The sequence below is a fragment of the Convolutriloba macropyga genome, unplaced genomic scaffold (genome assembly GCF_964194025.1).
Source record: "Convolutriloba macropyga unplaced genomic scaffold, txConMacr16.3 SCAFFOLD_5420, whole genome shotgun sequence".
In the NCBI taxonomy this organism is placed as follows: Eukaryota; Metazoa; Xenacoelomorpha; order Acoela; family Convolutidae; genus Convolutriloba; species Convolutriloba macropyga.
Window position 1 is genome coordinate 8122 of NW_027452680.1, and position 9019 is coordinate 17140.

Genomic DNA, 9019 nt, shown 5'->3' on the forward strand with positions numbered 1-9019 from the left:
TCATCCTTCGCATCGAAGAAATAGTTTGCACTTAAATGTGACGAACTGTGGAAACGGTGTTTTCACCCTGAGAAAATTAGAGTGTTCAAAGCATCCTTTGGGATCGAATAATAAAGCATGGAATAATGGAGAATGACCCGCTACTCGATTGATGCCGGTTGGCTGAGTGCGGTAATGATTGAAAGGAACAGACGGGGGCATTTGTATTGCTACGTTAGAGGTGAAATTCTTGGATCGTGGCAAGACAAACTACTGCGAAAGCATTTGCCAAGAATGTTTTCATTAATCAAGAACGAAAGTCAGAGTATTGAAGAGGATTAGATACCCTCGTAATTCTGACCATAAACTATACCAACCTACAATTTGTCAAAGTCGATCTTGACTTGGCAAGAGATTAACCGGGAAACCAAAGTTTATTGGTTCCGGGGGAAGTATGGTTGCAAAATCGAAACTTAAAGGAATTGACGGAAGGGCACCACCAGGAGTGGAGCCTGCGGCTTAATTTGACTCAACACGGGAAAACTCACCCGGTCCAGACATCTTAAGGATTGACAGATTGAATATCTTTCATGATTATATGGGCGGTGGTGCATGGCCGTTCTTAGTTAGTGGAGTGATCTGTCTGGTTAATTCCGATAACGAACGAGATCTTCTCCATCTAAATAATGAAATTCACTATATGTGAATTCAAACACTTCTTAGAGGAACTATGCGGAATTAAATACCGCAGATGAAGTGAGGCTATAACAGGTCTGTGATGCCCTTAGATGTTCTGGACTGCACGCGCGCTACACTGTGTACTTTTAGATTGAGTACTCAGCCCTTGGTCCGAAATGGACTGGGCAATCAGAGAAAAGTACAGCGCTTCAAGGGGATCGTCTGTTGTAACTTGCAGACGTGAACCAGGAATTCCTGGTACTTATGAGTCAACAACTCATAGGGATTACGTCCCTGCCCTTTGTACACACCGCCCGTCGCTACTACTGATTGGATAGTTAAGCAAGAATTGCAAATTCCTACTGTTGGGACTTCGGTCTCCGGCAACGGGATGAAGCGGATCGAGCTTAATTGTCTAGAGGAAGTAAAAGTCGTAACAAGGTTTCCGTAGGGGAACCTGCGGAAGGATCAGTGATTGATTCCTTCGGGCATGGCTGCTGGTAGAGGCCATGTCTGTAGTGCGCATGACGCTCTGTCGCTAGAGATTGCTTGGCAACCAATCTCGAATTATGTATCGAGCTCAAAAACTACTTGTGTGGATACATAGTTCAGCAGTCATGGCAAGGGACTGCTTAAAGGGAGACTAGTTAGCAAAAGCAGCCTAGCAGAACTGCAGCTATCTAGATCTCAGAAGCTGGGTTATAGAAGCCCAGCTATAGACTTGTGAATGAGAAAGGCCTAAAAAGGTCCACAAGTCGCGTGGTTAGAACCGACACGCAAAAATCCCAGCGAGTGACAGAGCGTTGCGCTGTTCAGTGGGAAAGAGTTGAGCTACTCGGGGCGCCCACTGAACTTGCTCCGAGCCAAAGGCTCGAAAAAACACAGCTTAGCCTCAGATCCTTTACATAGAAGGCTAGCTAAAATAAACTTACCTTGGACGAGGGTAAAGTTTAGTCAGTTCTTAGGGGAGAGTAATCCACAGCTTCTCGCCCTCTGAACATTCTCCCAGATATGTAGGTCTGGGAGAGTCTCCTCCTGTTCTTCGGAATCTGGAGGTAGACAAAGACAGTACGATACGATCTTGCATCGGGATGACTAACCGATAATGATCATAATCTGACAATTTTTCCGGCTTGAGGCACCGGAGTCAGATTAAAGACACATACTGAACTAAAGGCGTATGTGCAAAGCTTGTCGGAGTGTAGAGAGTCAAGCTGAGTTGACTCGTCACGTGGTGATGACAACAGCCATGTGCAAAACACTCACAACTTTATCGTCTATGTGGAAAAGGTTGCTAACAGCGCTCTCTATGAGAGGCCCTCGCATATAACTATACGAGGAAAAGGCGATAGAGTTGTTTGAATGTGGGGCAGGTTCATCGACAAGCTAAGTTGATCACATTCTTGTTGTGGCATCCTACTAGAATTGGTCACGGTCTGCACCAACTCTCCCCAAGTTGGCCAGACTTAAAACTAGAAATAAGGTTTGCAGCTATGTGAACCTAGAAACTGTAAAGGAGTTGAAAGAACTTAAAGGAATTGAAAGAGGCCTTGAGGTATATCCTCTTGGTAAAGACCCACAAAAGCTCACAAAAGTGGCTTCGAAGGGCAAAACTGGTTCATCCAAAACAATTGGAGAGCTTAAAGCAGAACCAATTCGAATGAAACACTATTGGTGAAACTTCATCATGAGAACGTCACAAGCTGATCACGCTCTATGATATGACTAGTATTATGTTGCTTCTAGTAGGCTAAGCGCAAGCCGAAACATCAACATGTGAAAGTCGTAGAATTTTGCAATCAAACTGTGGCTAGTACTGTGATGTTACTAGTAACCTGGTGTTCCGTCATATGGCCAAGAGAGCATTTGAAGGCGAAACTTCTGCATGGGAAAGCTGCATCATGATCAAAATTTTATATCGAGTATTATGTTGACGTTAGTAGGCCTTGGCCGAAAACGCAGCATGTGAAAGGTATAGATAAAAGTTATTGTTGCAGTCAGTACTGTGTAGTTACTAGTAGCTGGATTTAAGCTCAAAATGAGACACTGTTGGTGAAACTTCATCATGAGAATGTCACAAGCTGATCAAGCTCTATGATATGACTAGTATTATGTTGCTTCTAGTAGGCTAAGCGCAAGCCGAAACATCAACATGTGAAAGTCGTAGAATTTTGCGATCAAATTGTGGCTAGTACTGTGATGTTACTAGTAACCTTGTGTTACGTCATATGGCCAAGAGAGCATTTGAAGGCGAAACTTCTGCATGGGGAAGCTGCATCATGAACAAAAGTTTATATCGAGTATTATGTTGACATTAGTAGGCCCTGGCCGAAAGCGCAGCATGTGAAAGGTATAGATAAAAGTTATCGTTGCAGTCAGTACTGTGTAGTTACTAGTAGCTGGATTTAAGCTCGAAATGAGACACTGTTGGTGAAACTTCATCATGAGAACGTCACAAGCTGATCACGCTCCATGATATGACTAGTATTATGTTGCTTCTAGTAGGCTAAGCGCAAGCCGAAACATCAACATGTGAAAGTCGTAGAATTTTGCGATCAAATTGTGGCTAGTACTGTGATGTTACTAGTAACCTTGTGTTACGTCATATGGCCAAGAGAGCATTTGAAGGCGAAACTTCTGCATGGGGAAGCTGCATCATGAACAAAAGTTTATATCGAGTATTATGTTGACGTTAGTAGGCCCTGGCCGAAAGCGCAGCATGTGAAAGGTATAGATAAAAGTTAGCGTTGCAGTCAGTACTGTGTAGTTACTAGTAGCTGGATTTAAGCTCGAAATGAGACACTGTTGGTGAAACTTCATCATGAGAACGTCACAAGCTGATCACGCTCTATGATATGACTAGTATTATGTTGCTTCTAGTAGGCAAGCGCAAGCCGAAACATCAACATGTGAAAGTCGTAGAATTTTGCAATCAAACTGTGGCTAGTACTGTGATGTTACTAGTAACCTTTTCTTACGTCATATGGCCAAGAGAGCATTTGAAGGCGAAACTTCTGCATGGGGAAGCTGCATCATGAACAAAAGTTTATATCGAGTATTATGTTGACGTTAGTAGGCCCTGGCCGAAAGCGCAGCATGTGAAAGGTATAGATAAAAGTTATCGTTGCAGTCAGTACTGTGTAGTTACTAGTAGCTGGATTTAAGCTCGAAGTGAGACACTGTTGGTGAAACTTCATCATGAGAACGTCACAAGCTGATCACGCTCTATGATATGACTAGTATTATGTTGCTTATAGTAGGCTAAGCGCAAGCCGAAACATCAACATGTGAAAGTCGTAGAATTTTGCGATCAAATTGTGGCTAGTACTGTGATGTTACTAGTAACCTTGTGTTACGTCATATGGCCAAGAGAGCATTTGAAGGCGAAACTTCTGCATGGGGAAGCTGCATCATGAACAAAAGTTTATATCGAGTATTATGTTGACGTTAGTAGGCCCTGGCCGAAAGCGCAGCATGTGAAAGGTATAGATAAAAGTTAGCGTTGCAGTCAGTACTGTGTAGTTACTAGTAGCTGGATTTAAGCTCGAAATGAGACACTGTTGGTGAAACTTCATCATGAGAACGTCACAAGCTGATCACGCTCTATGATATGACTAGTATTATGTTGCTTCTAGTAGGCTAAGCGCAAGCCGAAACATCAACATGTGAAAGTCGTAGAATTTTGCAATCAAACTGTGGCTAGTACTGTGATGTTACTAGTAACCTTTTCTTACGTCATATGGCCAAGAGAGCATTTGAAGGCGAAACTTCTGCATGGGGAAGCTGCATCATGAACAAAAGTTTATATCGAGTATTATGTTGACGTTAGTAGGCCCTGGCCGAAAGCGCAGCATGTGAAAGGTATAGATAAAAGTTATCGTTGCAGTCAGTACTGTGTAGTTACTAGTAGCTGGATTTAAGCTCGAAGTGAGACACTGTTGGTGAAACTTCATCATGAGAACGTCACAAGCTGATCACGCTCTATGATATGACTAGTATTATGTTGCTTATAGTAGGCTAAGCGCAAGCCGAAACATCAACATGTGAAAGTCGTAGAATTTTGCGATCAAACTGTGGCTAGTACTTTGATGATGCTTGTAGCCAACCGAATTGGTTGAAAAGCCCAATAAGTAAGCTAACTTGGGAGAGCTTGTTGGAAACCAAATGCTACTAGATTGGTCCAAATACATCCTTCAACAGGGGATCACTTGGCTCGCTTTACGAAGAGGAGCACAGCTATATGTGTTAATTCGGTATGAATCGCAAGATTTGTTTACCGACCTCTCTAACGCAAAAGGCGGTCTCGGCTTCGGCTGTTGACTGCGTCCGATTCAGGGTTATATAACTCTCGATTGAACACATTGATGTTCTATTGTTGGTGCTTCCAATAAAATTGGAACACTTAAAGCAGAACCGATTCAAATAATAGCATTCTGATCAATGATTGCATTCCTTGATCAAGAACTGCTGGAGTCATTGTGATGGCGAATTTTCTTCATAAGAAAATTGCAAAGAGACGGAACTTAATGAGACTAGTATTATGTTGTTTCTAGTAAGCGGAAGCTGAAACAGCAACATGTGAAAATCAAGTTTTGTTCAATGATCTCGAGGCGATAAGTACTATGAAGCAACTAGTAGCCTAAGCATGACTCAGATTTGAGACAGTCAAAAAGACTGGCGAAACTTCTTCACATGAAAGTTACATAGAGAACTACAAATGTATACAGCGAGTATTATGTTGTTTCTAGTAGGCGAAAGCTGAAACATCAACATGTGAAAGTTGTCTGCAAACTGTAGAACGATATGTGATTAGTACTGTGCTGTTACTAGTAGCCAGTCTGACTGTAGAAGCCAAGACAAAGGGAAACTAATGCATCTGAAAAGGACAAGTTATGGAAAGGTATGCACGATAAGTATTATGTTGTTTCTAGTAAGCGGCAGCTGAAACATCAACATGTGAACGTCGTTGTGTACAGTAACCTAGAACTATATAGTCCTTAGTAACGTGCATTTACTAGTACCTGTAATTGGTATTCAGACTCAGGCAGTTTGGAATAGTTTGGCAAAGATGCACCAGAGAAAACTGGGATTTGATACAGAAATTGTTGAATACAAGTATTATGCTGCTTCTAGTAGGTTGAATCCGAAACATCAGCATGTGAAAATTGAAAACATTTCTGGTTCGAATTGTCACAAGTATTTGGTGATCTGAGTAGCCAAACTCACTACAACGCCAATTGAAGGCAAAAATTCTCAACGGGAAAAGCTATTCTCATTGAATGAGCTAACAAGACGAGTATTATGTTGCTTCTAGTAGGCGAAAGCCAAAACATCAACATGTGAAAGTCTTGCTGAACAAATTTAATGTTGTTGAGCTCAGTACCGTGTGAATTAGTAGCCATAATTGGCGAGCGAAAATTGAACTGGCGAAACTTCGTCTTTGGAAAATTGCAGATGCCGAGCACTTATTTTGCAACGAGTATTATGTTGACTGTAGTAAGCGAAAGCCGAAACAGCAACATGTGAAAGCTGTTGAAATTTGTGGTCATTTTGCAATAAGTACAAGGAGTGTAACTAGTAGCCAGGTCAAAATTTGGGATAAGAATGAGCAAAAATTCTGCATGAGAACAGTTGAAATTATGAAACTAAATTACAAAGACTAGTATTATGTTGTTTCGAGTACGCGAAAGCGGAAACATCAACATGTGAACGTTTGTAACGAAGTTTCGTTAATTTTCAGCCTAGTACTGAGCAAGAACGAGTAGCCTCATCTCCAATCCCACGCAAAATGTAGTGAAATATGTGAGTGAACCTTATTCACGGTGAGGGTTTCCCGAGGTCTGTATTGCAGCGAGTATTATGTTGCTTCTAGTAAGCGAAAGCTGAAACAACAACATTTGAAAGTTGGAATTAATGACTGAATGGAAACTTCGACCTGTGTTTGATAGTAGTAGCGAACAAAACTGCTGAATCGGTTTCTGTCTCATATTGGTCAGTGAACCAATTAAGAGACAATCAACTACATAACCTGAATTGGGCGAGAGAACCCCCTTAACTTAAGCATATCAGTAAGGGGAGGAAAAGAAATCAACTGAGAATCCCTTAGTAATGGCGAATGAACAGGGAAAAGCTCATCGGGAAGAGAAATGGCAACATTTCTCGGTGTCCGGTATGGTTTGATGCTTAGACTGGTGAATTTGTCCTGATGTCTACTGGAAAGTAGCATCAAAGAAGGTGAAAATCCTGTAAAGGTCATTTTCGATACCAGTCATAATGGCTCATTCCTATGAGTAGAGTTGTTTGAAAGTGCAACTCGAAGCTGGAGATATGTCTCTCCAAAAGCTAATTATAAAGCGAGACCGATAGTAAACAAGTACCGTGAGGGAAAGTTGAAAAGCACTCTGAAGAGAGAGTGAAAAGTACGTGAAACTGTTGAAGGGGAACTGGAGTGAGCGTTACCATACTCAATGCCTTGATATTATATTCTCGGCTACCGAGTAGTGTAGTTGTCGTCTTTTGGCAAATCTTGTTAATGAATCGAGCAGAAGTTTTCCTCGGAATTCTTCTTGTTGATTCTAAACAAAATGAGATAAATTGATCTTGATTGCCTGTCTGACCTCAACTTCCTATTCAATGCTCTCTACAGCCCGTCTTGAAACACGGACCAAGGAGTGTGAGTTGCTTGCAAGTGTTGTCGCTCATTGAAAGCGCACACGCGAAATGAAAGTGAACAGTGTAATTTTTATGAATTGCACTACTTTGTGTGGTGAGGGCGCCGATTCGGTGTCCCGCAACCACGGACGGTTTTGCTCTTATTGCATGACTGATCCAGAGCAAGTAGCACACGACCCGAAAGATGGTGATCTATGCTTGGGCAGGGCGAAGCCACGGGAAACCATGGTGGAAGCCCGAAGCGGTTCTGACGTGCAAATCGATCGTCTGACCTGAGCATAGGGGCGAAAGACTAATCGAACCATCTAGTAGCTGGTTTCCTCCGAAGTTTCCCTCAGGATAGCAAAAGCTTGAGCAAGATTGAAAAATCTTCGCAAAGCAATTTCATCGGTTAAAGCGAATGATTAGAGGAATGGGGGAAAATTTTTCCTTCACCTATTCTCAAACTATAAATCGGTGAGATGTCCTTGTGACTTAATTGCACTTGGACTATGAATGCAAGCTTTTTGTGGGCCGCTTTTGGTAAGCAGAACCGGCGATGTGGGATGAACCAAAAGTTGGGTTAAGGCGCCTAACTACTTGCTCATGAGTCACCACAAAAGGTGTTGATTGATACTGACAGCAGGACGGTGGTCATGGAAGTTGAAATCCGCTAAGGAGTGTGTAACAACTCACCTGCCGAATCAATCAGCCCTGAAAATGGATGGCACTAGAGCTCGTGGCCTATACCCAACCATGAATATCAATATCTAACGCAAGTTAGATTAGAGAAAAAGAGCCTCACCAGCTCAAAAATGATATTCATGTGTAGGAGGGACACATTGATTGCGCTAAAGTATGCACGCAAGTGTATGCGCGAAGCGATCAATGGAGCAGATCTTGGTGGAAGTAGCAAGTACTCAAATGAGAACTTTGAGGACTGAAGCGGGAAAGGCTTTCATGTGAACAGCGTTTGCACATGAGTTAGTCGATTCTAAAAGACAGGCTAATGCCAAAGTCTTGAATAGTGGTTTCTTGAAAACTGCTGAGTCTCGAAAGAGCATCGGGTTAAAATTCCCGAACTTACTCTCCTGGCATTGAGACGGCAACGTCATTGAGGTCGAACTTTGTCATTGGGACCTTGGGGAAGAGTTATCTTTTCTTTATAACACGTTGTAGAGTCCTTGGAATTGATTCAATCAGAGATAAGGCTCGAAGCGTGCAAGAGCACAGCAGCATTTGCTGTGTCCCAATTGTTCCTTGGTGGCACATAAAAGTTTGGCTTAGCAGATGTCAGGAGAGTGAATCGTACCGATTACCGCATCAGGTCCCCAAGGTGAAAAGCCTCTGGTCTTGGAACAGTGTAGATAAGGGAAGTCGGCAAAAATAGATCCGTACCTTCGGAAGAAGGATTGGCTCTGAGGAGTGGGTGTAACAAGCCTTTAGTTTGACGCTTCGGTCTGCTAAAGCGTGCGATGGCCTTCGGGTTGTTGGCGTTTGGTTTGACTGCTAGCTGATATGCTTTAGGTCTATTCTGTTGCACAAAAAACACTCGAACTCTGAACTGGTTCGGACAAGGGGAATCCGACTGTTTAATTAAAACAAAGCATTGCGATGGCTGGTGAAACGGTGTTGACGCAATGTGATTTCTGCCCAGTGCTCTGAATGTCAAAGTGAAGAAATTCAAATAAGCGCGGGTAAACGGCGGGAG

At 42.5% G+C, this 9019-nt stretch overlaps 1 pseudogene; it reads left to right on the plus strand.

Annotated features, from left to right (window-relative positions):
* The first annotated feature begins 4845 nt into the window (after positions 1-4845).
* Positions 4846-4997, plus strand: LOC142357710 (5.8S ribosomal RNA; annotated as a pseudogene).
* The last annotated feature ends 4022 nt before the right edge of the window (positions 4998-9019 follow it).